The sequence below is a fragment of the Telopea speciosissima genome, chromosome 1, assembly GCF_018873765.1.
Source record: "Telopea speciosissima isolate NSW1024214 ecotype Mountain lineage chromosome 1, Tspe_v1, whole genome shotgun sequence".
NCBI classification, from domain to species: domain Eukaryota; kingdom Viridiplantae; phylum Streptophyta; class Magnoliopsida; order Proteales; family Proteaceae; genus Telopea; species Telopea speciosissima.
This window is the reverse complement of record NC_057916.1, coordinates 11,530,580-11,547,203: the sequence shown is the minus strand read 5'-3', so window position 1 is coordinate 11,547,203 and position 16,624 is coordinate 11,530,580.

The following is a 16,624-nucleotide window of genomic DNA, read 5'->3' as shown; positions in this document are numbered from 1 at the left end:
TGGAGGAATCTGAAAGATTCAGATCCTTTCCAAAGGAAGGCACACATGGGGACTCCAACGCCTTAATGGTGGACTGAGGTAACTCGAATTACCAAACCAATAGATATAAGAGGACTGAAGGGCAGATCTGATCAATTCTAGATGACCAGCATAAGAGAGAAGCTTGCCCTTCCAAAGTTGGAGCCTCTTACGAATCAGATCTAACATAGAGTACAGTGATGAGCTGTCAACCTGGCCGGAATCAAAGGCAGCCCCAAAGACTTGATTGGAAGACAGCCTAAGGAGAACCCCATCTTCTCAATCAAACGAGACTTATCCTCATCAGAGACCCCCGCCAAGAATAAAAGAGATTTGGAATAGTTGATTTGAAGGCACGACAACCCCTTACAATGCTGCAAACAGGACATAATGGTCTCAATCGAAACAATATTCGCTTTGGAGAAGATCATGAGATCAGCAACAAAGGCAAGATGGGACAGCTTGAGGGTCTTGCACTTAGGAATGGGAGAGATAAAGCTGTTGATTCATACTTGACTAGATACTCCTGGAAAGGAATTCAACGGATCAGGCAAAGATGAAAGGGGAGAGGGGACAGCCTGGCTAATGCCCGCGGTGTTCTCTTTCTCAATCTTTTTTTACCCTTAAGGAAGTGTTGGGAATAAGATAACAGGCAATCAATAGAAAGTTACTAATTCTCAATTCAACTTTTGTTACAATAAGATGTATCGAAGATAAGGGAGAATGTTTTCTATGTGGGGCGTATGGGCCACGCCTATGCACAACAAGGGCTGAAATGATCGCTATGGCCCCGTGTATGGTAAAAATTCTGCCCCTTTTGTGCCACCATGTGTGCTCTCATTGGCTGGCATATGCGGCGTGACCCATGCGTCCCACCCAGAAAACAGAGTCCCATAAGATAAATACCCAAACCAACTAAAGGAAGCCCACAAACCAATTAATCTACAAATTGGATGTTCATATGGATTTTTGGTCCGGTTTTCGTCTGAATTCGAAATCAAACCAATCTTTTTTGGATTGACTACGTACTGGAGTATTCTAAAACCGAATCCAGACCAAAATCAACATGTATTGAACTGGACATGAAAACCGGACCGAAATCCAAACCAATAACAATCTATAACTCATTAGAATTTTTTTTTTTCTCATATATACGTGTTAAACCGAATTCAAACCGGATCAAAACTGAAACCAACCGAATAACAAACTGATAAGTGAAATTAATAAGAATCCGAAATCAAACCAAGTTGAACCTGATTCATCCTGAACCAAAATCGGTTCGAACCAAATGATTGACAACTCTAGAGAGGGAGAGAGAAGGGTAAAAAAAAATAGTACAAGGTACATATTTTGCATTATATGGAGGTGGGGCAGGTGGGCCAGTAATTTTCCCTATTTTTTTTTATGGGTGGAAGTGGAAAGGACTGAGCTATTATTACCTGAAGACAAAATTAAAAGAACAACACAGAGAAATAACATTTCTTTTCCAGACATTATTATTCCTTAAAGGAATAAAAAAGTGAAAAAAAAAATTTGATTAAATACAGAAAGTTTGACAATAGCAAGGGGGGGGGGGGGCAGAGAGAAGATGTGGAAATGAAGACTTTCCACGAATGGAGAGGAAGCATCCACGTCCCCCTAGGCAGGCGACGTACGTAAACCTCGTACGCCCTTGCCGACAATACACCCAAAAAGGAAACCCTAACCCTTGCCCCTTCCCTCTCTCTCTCTCTCTCAATTATTTGTTTCCCTTTTTTCTTAAGTTGCTTATTGGTATTAATCTATTTCATTTAAAGGAAAGGATTATATCAACACATGTAGGCCCATTAAGTAGATACCAAAGAGAGTAAGAAACTCACATCAGATTCATTTTTTAGTGATTTAGACATTTTGAGGACCACCTTCTTGATTGAATTGCATATTTGCATATGGGTTATCTTGACCTCAACCTAAGCACTAAAATCTTGGATTACCCTTAGAGGCTATCTTGACCTCAACCTTAGCACCAAAATATCTTACACTTAAAGTAAGAAACTTCATTTCTTTTTCATTAAGGAGAAGGGGAAGGTAAGGGGTAGGAAAGTTAGTAAACAAGTACTCCCTAACTTCTTAAGTAATTGTAATTTGAAAACAATCAGAAGATACATGCACCAATTTCTTAAGCTTAAACTTTTATTTTGGATTAGATGTTTTAATTGAACCCTCGGAAGTTGGGAAGAATGAATGTCATCATTAACTTCCGGCCCTTATTATTCAAGTCGATAATATCCTCATTTATTTTGATAAGAGGATCAGATCTCATGGATAAAGAGATTCTTTCTTCATCATGGGTTAAGAGAAACTTGATCCTTTGATCCAATTCTTTTTTGGGTCTTAAACTCTTAATGGAGTTAGATTCTAATCCTTCATCTCCATCGAGTAAGAGACGTTTTTCTAGTTTAGTGAGGACAAATATCTACCATGCATCTACCGCATGGTAGATGGAATAAGGCTATTTGGTGGACAGTTAAACCCCAATTCTCCTTTCTTACATGTCAAGTTTTAAGTCAAACGGTGTTTACCGAGTAGCAAAACTAGGCATTGGAAAATTTATAAGTATCAAAATTGACTCTAAGGTTGTGTTTAACATTATAATAGATTTTGGGTTTAGAACACATTTTGAAATTAATTCATTTCTATTTATCGCTTCAGAATGCATTCTAGACCCATAATTTATTCCAAGAATACATACTAAACGCAACCTTAAAGATATGATCAACAAAGAACATTTCTTAAATATCCATAGAATTGAAATTACCACTTTAATTTTTCATATAACGAAACTTAGGTGATGATCTAAACTACCCTCTAAACCTACCAGTCTAGAAAACCTTTCCACCTCATGGTCCTTGAGGGCATGTAGGTCAAAAGAGAGAATGGATGGGCCAAAAAAAGGGCAGTTACATAATGGAGTTGTCTTTCAAGTATCCCATTCTCCATACATCAATGGGGTTCCTCTCCTCCCCGTTTACCAAAAAAAAACAATGGGCTTCCTCTCCTGGGTTCGACGTTTTTGAAAAGAGAAAAAGACAGGTAGAAAGCAACCGACAGAAAAATGGGCAATACATATGACTACTAAAGTACTAATACAACAATAAATATGTCCAAATAGTAGTATGGAAGATTGTCGTTTCATATATTTTTTTCACTTTATATTAAGAGCGTTTGTTTGACGGAGGAGGATGGGTTCAGAATGTTATGGGACTGGTTAGGGGAATAGGGATGGGATTTTTGGAGTGTTTTTTTATGAACACTAAACAAAGTCCCATCAATTTGGTGGATCCGACTCCTCTCCAAGGAGCTTGGAACCCACCCAGGGGGCATCCAAGGGTTGAGTTGTACTGCATACATCTTGGCGCATGCCTAGGGATGTGTGCGGCACAGCCCAATGGCTGGATACCCACTTGGACGTGTTGGGCTCCTTGTCCTTGGAGAGGAGCTCAATTGTAATTTGATGGGCTTTGGATAGAATAGGGATGGGATTTTCAAATGCTACATCAGCAGATAAAACATTTAGGGCGCGTTTGGTAACAATCTGAACAAAGAACGTCCGTTCTTGACTAGAAACGTTCTTTTGCGTTTCTAGTCTGGAACGGCGTTCTGAGACTGAAAATGACCATTTGGTAACGATCTCAAGAACGCCGTTCAAAACGAAAATGGTGTTTGGTAAAACCTGTTCTTCCCTATTTGATGTTAATTGCAATAATGTCATTTCTTTGTCAATTATACCAAAAAAAGACTTGTAAAATCCTTCTCTTGCCAACCTTAGCATAAAATTAAAATATCTCATTAACATAACTGAAGTAAGTATGAAAATATGTCAAATTTCAAAGATGCCATTAAAATTGGGTTCTTGTGTAGATTAGTGGCATAACTGACTATGCTATGAACATTTGAATAAAGAAGGCCTTGGTGGACTCGAACCACCATCCTCTTGGAACATGCTCATGTTCCAAGTGCTCTACCAATTTGAGCTAAAGACCCATCAAGTTGTCAATGAATTAACACAACAGATTGAACCAAATTATATTCTTCATTCTTTTTTGAATTAATTTGCAATGGATGAATTTTAATGGCCCAAGAAGCACAAAAGAAATCACTCAACGAAACTGTGGAAAGGGAAAGCGTTTTTACCCTATATGTGTGGCCTGTAATCTCCAATCTATACAATCTTTGTCTTCAATTCTAAGCAAATCCCGGATTTGCACTCTGCTAAAGTCTTCCTGAATTTTCCAGCATCTCCTAACAACAAAATTAACAATTAAAAATGGAACCGAATATATTTTGTTGGTTTGGTTCTTAGGAGGTCCTTTGATCATTAATACTAAAATGGTTCATGTCATGCAAGTTTAACTTCCCAGGTGAAAGCTTGGAAGTCGTCGTTTTTTCCTCTAAAAAGTTTATAGATCTTGGATTTGAGTTCAAGTACAGCTTAGAAGAGATGTACAAGGGAGCCATAAAAACAGCTAAGGAGAAGGGTTTGCTTCCCCTTTCTAATCCAAACCCAACTCAATAACACTAGTTGAACACTAAACCAGAATCAGAGGAAGCTGGGGGAAAAAAAACACAAACAATGAAAGCCAAGAGGATATAAAAGGAGGGAGGGGGCAGAAGAAGAGGAATTAGGCACAACATTATAATGCAAAATCTCTTTGATTCTCTCTACTTTAACCTAAAGCTCCAAACTTTAATTTCCAATTACTAACCAGACTGTTCTGTGTTGTGCAATTGAAGAAAAAAAAAATAAGGAAACACATTCATAATGATTCTCATGCTTTTGCAGGAACATCTCATCATGATCATCCCATAGAGAACTAGTTCTACAAATTTATAAGTGAATGTGCTAGAGATAGATGTATCTTTAAGGGAGTCTATGCATCAAGGACACCATATTTCTATGTTGCTTTACCTTTTATTGTATAGAGCAATATCTGGTTTGTCATCCCACTTAGTGGGGTTTCTTTGTCTTCTTAATTGAAGTGCTTATTCATTTAGAAAGGGGGAGGTAGGGGGAAGACATTGAAGTACAACCAAATGCTCTGTAAGAATTATTCCTTTAGCTAGAGACCTGATTACCATGCCAAGCCTTTCAATCTAAGCTGGCATCTTACAGAACATAGTCCATCAATCACATAATATCAGTCCATACAAAGAAACCAGTTGATTAACACCTAAGCTCAACCAATCGACAATATTTAATACTGAAAACAAAATAAATCAATGTTGAGTACAGGTTTACTCTAAATCAAATCAGCCAAAAGAACCCAATCATCAGGCATAATTTGAGAACCAACCAAATTCAAATTAAAAATCCCGCATTTTCAATCGAATTACCTCACGAAGCTGATGTGAACACCTAGGCTTCGGTGAACAACAGAGCAATCGATGCAAAGAAAAATCCCATACGTGACGAACGCCCATGTCGGATTCTTCGCATTGCAATCGAAACACATCTGCATCAAAAAACCGAAACAAATGAACAGTGAGAACCGAAAATGAATCCGTACAGATATGCAACTCTTAAACCAGATCTCAAAATAAAAAAACCAATAAAAATGAGATAAAAAGAGGAGGGAAAAACAGAAACATGAACCTTGTCACAGGTCATACAAAATTCCCAAATCACACCAAAAAAATCCCTAAAATTATAGATCATACAAAATTCCCAAATTATACCAACAAAATTTCTGAAATCCCATACCTTTTCGGCTGAATCCTTCGAAGTATAGGGTTGGTGACCCAATTCGAAGACAGAGAGAGTGAGAGGGAGAGAGCGAGACAGAGAGAGCTAGAGAGAGAGAGAGAGAGACATGAGATCATGGTTTGGCCGTAGTTGCAGGTACCTTCTATTCCTCTAGTCCTTCTATTTCCTTCTCTTCCCCAGATCTATCGCAAGGAGGCAACGAGCCTGTTGGCTTCTTTCTCAAAATCATGGGTTTTCACGATATCGCGATGTAATTGTCGTTCTTGTTCTTTGCAGACCGTCTCTGAGACCTCCGGTTCGTTCTAAAAGAACGAAAAAACGAACCGTAAAACTAAACACTTTTTCATGTTTTTTTGTTCTTTTTGAACAAAAGAACTGTTCAGAACTCTGTTCTAAACGTTACCAAACGCACTCTTAATGTTATTCTCTGAGTTTTTGTAAGTTTATCACCCCAAATCAACAAAACAAGATTAGAGTATGATTTTAAAATGTCACATCAGTATTTTTTCACTCCAATTCTCTCACCCCATCTCAATCCCCCGTCAAACAAACGGCCCATAAAGAAATTTTCTATATATAAAAACTTCCTTATGATGCAAGAATCCAATTTCTCTCTAGATTGGGTTATCTTATTATTATTATTATTATTATTTTTTTTTTGAATATGTGGGTCTCAAGTGGATGATTACCTATTTCAAGAAATCCATTGGTGTGGCTTGTATATAGATTCATCCCCACACTGATAGCGTGGAAAATTCTTTGAGCAAACGACATAGAGGAGCACCAATGAAGTGCGATGGAATGGTTTCGTCACATAGGAGGGTGGTGAAGTCATTTCATGTAAAAAAGAGAGAAAATACTAGCATACTCCTACGCTTGCACCCCTGTATCTGTCTCTCTCCTCCTCTTTATAAAATGACTTCCCTATCCAACCGAAAGGGGCGCTAATCAAGTTCGGCATAAGTGTAAGATCTACACCAAACACAAGAAAAATGAAATGATCACACCGCCCCGATAAAATGAAAAATCTCATCCTTATTAGATGCCTCCACATCATTGATTAATATCACGTTGGTGCAGAAGCCACACAGTCTGGCAGCTATCCCCTTCCCATATATTATATAGTCAAAATAAAGGAAGGGCAGATATTCGGTCTAAGATACGTTTCTATCCATTTTACAGTCATGGTGGTGGGGGGCATTTGCCGCATTACATCTTTTAAACATGCCGATGCCCTCTGCCACCCTGTTTAATTAATTCTGATTTTTTTCCCCAACATTAAGAAAATCCAACAAAGAAGGAAAAAAAAATTTAAAACCGTAGGATTAGATAACTGTAGCATCCACTACCGTAGATTGTAGAGAGTGGACGGTGGACTGGTGGGGTGCTTACACTCAACGCACGATCTCTAGAGAGAAAATATATAATATTTTAATGAAGGGATTTTTTTTGTCGTATATGAACCAAAGAGGGGAAAAATAGAGAAGCCCACATCCACAACTTTTGGAGATAAATTTTCTGAAAAATAAAAAGAGCGGGTCAGTGGGAGGAAAAGAAGAGATTCGTGGGTGTTAAGGGGTACGTGGCAGATTAAGATTGGTGGAAAGTGGGATTGAGTTGGCATTAAATATGAGGAGGTTGGAGAGTTGAGGAGGGGTTGACCGGGTGACCCGGTAAGAGTGGTGGGTCCGGGTTTTTTAGAAACATATATTATTATTATTATTATTATTATAGGGAATAGACTTGAGAGGTCGTAATCAGTCGGGTCGGAGGGTGATTAATATATTTGAGATTTGAGGTTACCATAATAGGAAAGAGGGTTGGGAAAAGGGGTTTAAGGATGAGGAGTTGCCGTAAGAGGAAAAGTTCTTTGAGTACTTGAGGGGCACAATTATATAATTATAATCTTTTTTTTTTTTTTTCTTTTTTGACCCTTTTGTAATTAATATTTGTGTTTTGTGGGGACAGATTATAGAGAGAGAAAGGATAAGGTATTGGACGTTGGAGATTTGTTTCTCATTGGATTTCCACTTTTGGAGCTGACTTTGATTGGTGTGGTGGTTGTGTTTTGTGATTATGTTTATTATGATAATGACCCCTCGTCTCTCCCCTAAGTACTCCTTCCTCTTTATATTTTTCTAGTCAAAATTTTTAAAATTTCATAGAGGCCCCTCTATTTCATTAATATGGCTGAACAGCAACCCCTTTTTTCTTCTTCCACCTTAGGTCAAAGATGTATGAGTGAAGGAGGGTTTTAAAACTAGAGATCAGAAGAAGTTTGTTAATCTTTTGGGATTGGCATGTGGTTTGTATGATATATATATATATATATATATATATATATATATATCTATTTATCTATCAGTTGTGTCCTTCATTTGAATTGACCACACACTCTCACTCTCTCTCTCTCTCTCTCTCTCTCAAAAGTCTTATTTAGTTACATGAACAGGGGAAGAGGTACACGTGCAAGTTGCTACTGCTCCTTGTGCCATTTAAGTTGCCATTGTAGAAAAAGTACTAAACTTCTTAAATGAAAAAAGGGACAAGCTAGCCATATACATAGGATATGAAGAAAGTCAAGAAAGACTTCTGTGATTCACTGCTCGTAGTCATTGCCATTTGCCAATGTATCTCATCAATTTTCAATTCAATGAACATGAAAAGAAAGAATATAATAAAATGAAGAAGAAGGGGTGGGATTTAAGTGATTTTGACTGATTCATAGTGAGTGTCATAAGCTAATCAAGAGTACTTATAGTTGTGACTTAAGAGCTAGCTTAATTGATAACACCACACCTAAATTTCTCTCTTTATCACATCCCCTCCAAATGAAAGCATTAAATGGAGAAATCTGTTTTTAGTCACTTATAATCTCTTCATCCAAGGAGAATATGAACTTAAACAAACCATGGTGTTTTACAAGAATGAAAATTTTCAATTCCTTGATCTTTCATTTGATATTCGAGGTTTGCTTCCCTCAAGATCTCACATCTCGTAAACCAAATTCTAATAATTATTGTTTAATCTCTCTCTATCCAAATTTGATGAAATGGTCCAGTTTCACTAGAGAAAGGATTCAATTTACTTAAAAGGGGGATTTTTTTTTTTTTCTTTAATGGTTGAGTTGTGTAATCCACATGTTGCCCTTGTAGCATAAGGGGAACTGTTTTGGAGAGTCCCATACCACTTGGATTAAAATATTTAATGTTGGGATAGATCTTGTCATTTCACATGTAAATTGCGTTAAACTTTTTTTTTTCACTGCATTAAATATTGCATTGAATAACTTTTGAAATAAGACAAAAAACAAAAAAGTAAGATGTGAAATTTTGGTTTTTAAACCCCAAAAGTAACAATATAACTTTTGAAATAAGACAAGAAACAAAAAAGTAAGATGTGAAATTTTGGTTTTTAAACCCCAAAAGTAACAATATAATTTGTCCATTTGACATTGAGGTATACAAAAGTCTTAATAAAAATCATCGGCCGTATTGTAGGGTGTGTGGTGCACATCCTGCGACACAGCAAAAGCCATATGTGCCATGTGTGCCACGTGGTCTTTGCTGTGCCGTATACACCCTGCAGTACGTCAGAGGATCCAGACTCCAAAAGTTTCTTTTTTAAGAAAATTTTAAATAAATAAAATTAAAAATATTATGTTGAGAAATAAGAATCATCTAAATAATACTATGTTTGGTGTCATTTAGATTGCCATTAAATGACAATTTCATGTCAAGTGGCAAACATAGGTGGGCCTAAGTGATAAGGTACATTCATTTCATTGGTGAAATTTCAACCTCAAACCAGCAATGGAAATGTCTCAAAAAGTGAGTCAAAAAAATTTTGAACATTACACCACTCTTTATGACAAATCTTACTTGTAATTTATGAAATTTTATATTCATTTTGTCGCTACTTCTCTCATTTGTTTGGAATATAAATTTGACAAGTGATTTGGTTTAACTCAGTGATTTCATATAAATTTGACAAGTGATTTAAGTGATTTGGTTTAACTCAGTGAAGAGGACTATCTCTCTTAACATCTTTAATGTATCCATATAAAATAGAAAAAGGTTTTTAAAAAAATATAAACAACAAAATAAATTATCTGCATTTTTTATTTTTAATATACTATACAAGTACTAATAAGAATGTCTTAATTAGGTATTACTTAACCAATCAAATCACATTCTTACCGAGCCTAAAATTAGAGTTATGGTGCATGGTCAAAGTTTGTTAATGGAAAGATAAAGATCAATTTAATGTCAACTTATGAAGATGACAACTTTTGCAATTGGTTGGTATCCCAATTAAGAGATTGCAAGGACTTAGGAGGTCAAGGGATCAACTCTCTTGTCTTCACCATGTGACTTAGAAAAACCCCCTCTCTCATCTCTCTCTACTCACTTCCCCCACCCTTCACCTCGATTGAATGTAATGCATTGATACCCTTTTCACTAAAAAAAAATTTTAAAATATCATGTCAACTTAAGAATTTCTTTTCACCTCCCCCCCCCCCCCAACCTACTAACTCAATTTGGTAGTCAAGACTGTTAGAAAAACAACGACCAGAAATGGGATATTGCAGAAGAATAACGAAAAAGGAAGAGAAGATCAATACACACAAGCACACAACATCAAGGATTTACGTGGTTCACCCCTAAGAAAGTAGGCTACATTCACGGCCGGCGATAGAATTGTTTTCACTACTTCTTTAAAACAAGTTACAAACCCTCAAGTCTTACACACTCCTCTCAACAAGATAAGAACATTTTCTAAAGAAACCCTAACCTAAAAAAGCACAAAAATGCCCCTAGAAGCTCAAAAGATCCACCCGGTCTGGTTCATTTCAAAACTGAACATATGTCGAAATAATATTGTTTCGAATGTCTCGATGAGCTCTACAAGGGTTAGAGCTTTTGGCACTGATATATGCACTTTTAGGCCTTTCTGGCATGTTTCGAAGCCGAAATGACCATTCGAAGATCTCCCTGCACTTTCTAGACTGAAATCAGGCTTCACCAATAACAAAGACTTTTGTCTATTTATACATGTAAATAGATTTGAGAACTTTGTAGCCCACTCTATTTCTAAATGAATTGATAACTACCCTCATCAGGGTCTGTGGGAATTCTCTTTCCATGAATATCTTCTCAAGCTTATAAGTTAGTTTTTGCCAAATGTGGCCTAAATAAATCCACCCCCCACCCCACATTGGGAACTTAGCAGTTTGCACCAATAAATTAAAAAAAAAACATTTGGTAGTGAGAGGTTTTTTCCATTGAAGAGCTTAAGGTTCAACCATGGTCCCATCAATAGGGTTGTTTATAAGTAATGCTAAAGTTTTTGTCTGTAGTAGTGAGCTGTACTTGGACCATATGTAGTGAACTCCAATTCATAGAAAATTAAATCTCATCCACATAGCTCCATCAGAGTTCATCATTTTAAGCCACCTAGAGGGTGAATTTGGTCAAACCAAACTGCTGGATAGGTAGTACACTGCATGAATTAGCCACATATGGGGGTCTTAAGTCTTAACTCAACCTATGACTTATCATACAAACTGAACTTTAGCCTTTGTATTTTCTATTGTTAAATTAAAATTGGTAAGATTGACTTTTAAGCTATCTTAAAAAAAAGTTTACATTTCTAGCATGGGAAATTATATTTAAGGTTTTTTTTTTTTTTAATGTAAAACTTAAACTAAATAAATCAATAAAGAGTGAAATATAACAACATATTCGCAAAATTTGTGCATTAAATAACTTGAAAACTTAGGGTAGTGTAAAGAGTCTTATCTCAATGCATTGTGGAGGAGAAACTAGAATAGAATATGAGAATTTATTGGATTTATGAGAAAAAATGTAAATTTTTTTAAACAAAAATATATATGTTTGAGTTGGATATAATATGTACGTACACCTTCTTTTGATTGTCCCTTATCGTATTGTAAAATTTATTTAAATAGTGGATAAATAAGGGTTTGCAAAATAATTGAAAAGTGACTTATTATTATATCTTTCTCAAAATTATCATTGTCTTACACATTTTTTTGTATAAACAAGTCAAATGATAGGATTTACCCTCATTAAAAAGAAAGTAGGTTATACTAATAAGGACAAAAAAATAAAATTACAAATTATTTGACACCTTAATGGGTATCAATAAAAAAATTTCAAACTTTTTTTTACAAGATCTTGATTAAGTTTCTAACGAAAAAATAGGTCCGGCAACGATACACATGGCCCCTCAAAAACAACAAAACTCCTCTCCCCCAATAGACCTATATGATGCCAAGAATAAGGGGCTGGGATGGGGGGAGAGTAGTATCTTGATCCCTCACCCTGGTATATTTGACGCAAAATGTGTTATGTTAGCTTCAAACATTTTCTCTTATTATTTTTGTCATTAAGAATAGGAAGAGTAGCAATAAAGGGCTTGGAGTAGGGTTGTCCTCATGTCCAAGGATCCCAATTTTCCTTCAAATACAAATACCAAAGCCTTTGCATTTAGGACTTAGTTCCCCTTCACATGCCACATGTCGAGTATAGAAATTTCTTCTCCACTAGATATATGACTATGTGATTAAACTCTTGGATCATCATTACACTCTCACTCTCTTTTGCAAAAGTCCAAAATACCACTCCCTAATACAATCCAATGGTACCAAACTACCAATGAAGATGAACAATCCAGAGAAACTCGACCTTTGTAATTATTTGATGGCAAAAAGACCCTTAAGGTACACTCACCGTTTTTTAAAAAAAAAAATTAATTTCTCTTTTATTCCTTATCATTATAAGCCTCCTGCTAAGATATCGTCCCACATGCTACCACTGATGTGGCATGGAAGATTCCTCCTACACTAACAATGTGGGAACCTACCCCTCCCACTTAAAGTATACTCTCCCCCGATTTACATATCTAAGTTTGAGATTAAAAACTTAGGGTATCTACCACCGATAATGAATCGATGCGCCTACTTTTTTTTTTTTTTGTTAGAAAGATAATCATCATCATGGATTACGCTCCTGCTATCTCCCAACAACGAAACAGAAAACCCAAGCGCCTAGTTAACCTTAGTTGTCTGTGAACCTAGATCATCTATATCTATACGTTAGCCCTTCACATATAGTTTCAGGTAGGGGTGAAACAGGATTGGGTTTTTTAAAACCCCAACCCAACCCTAAGTCCTCTTAGAACAGCCCAAGCACCACCTGGCCCTAGGTCGAGTTGAGATATCTCAGCCTAGGCCCTACCCTGTCGGGCTCAGCCCAACCCAGTTCGGCCCTGATTGATCCTTATTTTTGCTACCCTAACTGATCCTTCTTTTTTTTTCATTTGCGTCCTCCTTTGCATTAAAAAGATGAGAAACATGTGCTTGGGTATTGATTTGTTTCATACTCTATTGACTATTAGACTTTTCTTTGGGTTAAAAAACTTTGTCCTAATCTTAATATTTTAAATACTTTTATTTAATAAATAATTAGACTTTTTTTTTTTTGTTAAACCAATAGATAATTAGATATTGAACAAAAATTGTGATATGTAAACATTAAATTGTAAAGCAAAACCAAACATAGGACGGGCCGAGGCTGGGCTCAACCTTGGCCTAATCCGACCCTAACCCCAAACCTGAAAATTCCAACCCTAACCCGTCCTTCAAGTTGAAAAATCTAAACCAGGCCTTGTTCAGGTTTGGGGCCAACAAGGCCAAACTTACACCCCTAATTTCAGGGATGCAATTATAATTTATCAGAAAATGGAGGGATATTATTGTAATTAAACGAGGAAACCGGCAAGACACAGAGAAAGAGAGAGAGCGCACATGTTACTCATTTTTGGGTAACCGTTAGGACACGTAGAGCATTTTGACCCGTAAAAGGACAAACTCCGCATGGGCATGCGTTATTCGTCGGCTTCTTCGGTCTCTTTCTTATTCTTCTCAAAAAGGAAACCAAACATCAATAATTATTTATTAACTTGTAATTTTTAGAAATAAGAAAATAAAAAAAAAAAACAGCTGGCAGTATTAAGGCTACCCTTGACGTGTACGGCTGTGGCCCTCTCGAGGGGACACTCTGATTCCACCAAATAGGGCAAAAATTTTAATAAATAAAAACTAACTTGTGGGGACCACCACCAATAACCCAATAATAGCCAGCCAATTTCCTTAAAATAAAATTTATTTTTTATTGTTTTCCATTTGAAGGAAGAATGAGAACCTAAGATCATTCACTTTGGGCCTTTTTGGAATGAGATTCTGTATTGAGATATGAAAACTATTTTAGCCCAAAAATAGTAAATTACACAGAATTTCACACAAACCCCAAACGCATAAATAAATAAATGTTTGTTGGGCTTTCATTTCTAGGCCCACCTTTTTTTGGATCTTTGCGATTATGAACGTTGGATGGGGACCAGATTGATGAGATTAGAAAATCTTGGCCCTCGATGAGCAACCATCGGAAACAAAGAAATTGACAAAATATGGGTCCCACTTCTATGAATTACAAAAAAAGACAATATGGGTCCCACAAGAAAAGTGCCATTTATGGCATTGTTCACCATTTCTCCGAACCTAGTTTTGATGTTAAGCGACGATGCTGATATCTGTCTCTATGTGGTGGGGCCTATCCATGGATAGCATATGGTCCAACCTACCATTTTTTGACACGTGGAAGGCTCGCTTAACTGGGTGGATCCATTAAAAAACAACCTGTTCCATCAATTTACTGTTTGTTTCTATAAAACTTTTTATACGATGAATCGATTATCGATGATATTCTCTCGCAAGTTGCTTCCCTTTCCTCGCACAATTACATAATTTATTAGTGTAAATTAAATAATGAGTTGAGGAATATCGGATCAACCCGGACCCGTAAATGAATGGATTTTTTTTTGGGGGTAAAGAAAGAATGGATACTGGTCATGCCCGACATTATAACCCTCTGACCTTACAATATTAAGAAATAAAAATTATATGAACATAAGGCACACAAAAAAAAAAAAAAAACCAGTAGTAATTAGTAATATGAAATATGCATGCAATTCTTTTTTTTTTTTTCAAAATGGTAGATTGATATGCCTCAATGTGTACCTGCGCTCAGATATCGCCCAACGTGAAAAGACCGGTGCACCCTGGTGCTTTCCACTGTTCCAGGGAATGCGTCGATCTTTTCACGCTGAGTTGTGTCTGAGCTTAGATACATTCCATGCCCAACGATCAGTTAGCGTTTCTTTTCCCAAAAAAGAAAGATACGATTTTTATATATGTTTAAAAGACAAGAGGTTTTTAGGCCTACTCAATTAGAGGGGTATAGTTAGACTGTATACCTAATTGTGTCATGTGGAAAGGTAATATATTCTACCCAAAAAAAAAAGGTGATATGGAGACTATGATTATTGTATAAATAGAAATGGGTTAGATTAATACACTTGTCAAAATTTATACTTAAATTCAATCATAGAACCCATTAAGTATTAGCACGTACCCTCTTGGTTGTTTGCAGCTACTTCATAGTTACAAATATTCCAACGTTTTGTGTAGCCACTTGGTAACTCAATTTAGATTGAAAATCAACATGTGAATAAGAGACCTTGAGTCTCTTAGTTCAAAAAAAATTTGTAACACCTAACCTTCTAGCTTAATCTTGGATTGCCTTTGCAGTTCGGGTTTGCGAGCTTGACATGTGGAAGATGTTTCATCCAACTATGTGAGCTCAAGTAAAAAGAAAAAAATAATAATAATAATTGGGTCTACTCGAGCTCACACCATTGGATGAAGCATCTTCCACTTATCGAGCTCGCAGACCCGGATTCCAAAGGCACCACAAGATTAAGCACTGCAAGGGATTTTTATCTGAGTATTTGTGCATAGTCCAAAGATATCTATCAGGTTCGACACAACTGTTAAGTCTTGTTTGATTAGAAGTGAAGTGACGTGAAATTGAGCAAAATTAAAATTTAGAACAACTATCTAACATAGTTGGTAGAGTGTGGAGTGTGGAGTGTAAGGAGGTCTTCAGTGTAAGTATTATTTTCTCTCACTTGCTCTAAAAATGTGTGCCTCGTACAGATGATACTTTATTTAGGATACCCATTGGAGTGGCATGCAGATTCCTCCCCACATTGATAGCATGGGAAATCCTCTCCCAAAATATTATTATACTGAATATGTGAACAAAATTTTACTTTAATTATGTCTAATATATCATTAAAATTATATTTTTATTTATTTATTTTTGGTAATTATCCCCTTTTCATATTTTTGTGTCACCTTACATCAATTTTACTTTTATCAAAATATTCAACTATGAATTTTTCTTATAATTTTTTCATCGGAGAAGGATCTATTCGACGCCAGTTTCCTACCAATGAGAAAGTGGAAAAAGAGAGTTTGTGGGATCCACGAGAGGATGTGCACAATAATTTACATAGTGTCGCCTTGACAATTTTATTTTCATTCACCTCAATTCACACAGCCAAACATGGCCATATGGTACTGTACGATTGTAGCAATGTAACTGCACAGCTAATAAGCTATGCATATGAGAGTAAATCGGGTCGGGTTTAAACCCTATAAAAATGGAGCGCCGTCGAACAGTATAGTTTAAATCCTGATATTTTTGCTAGGGGTTGGAACTAGGGATGTAAACGGATCGGATTCGGCTCGGATAGTGCTATATCCGCATCCGCATCCGATTAGCTATCGGACGGATTCGGATAGTGCTAAACGGATACGGACACGGATACGGATCAGATATTTTATTCGTTTGCATGTAAATATAGCTTTTCGGATAGCAATAGCCTATCCGTATCCGCATCCGTTTAGCTTTCGGACGAATTCGGATAATGCTA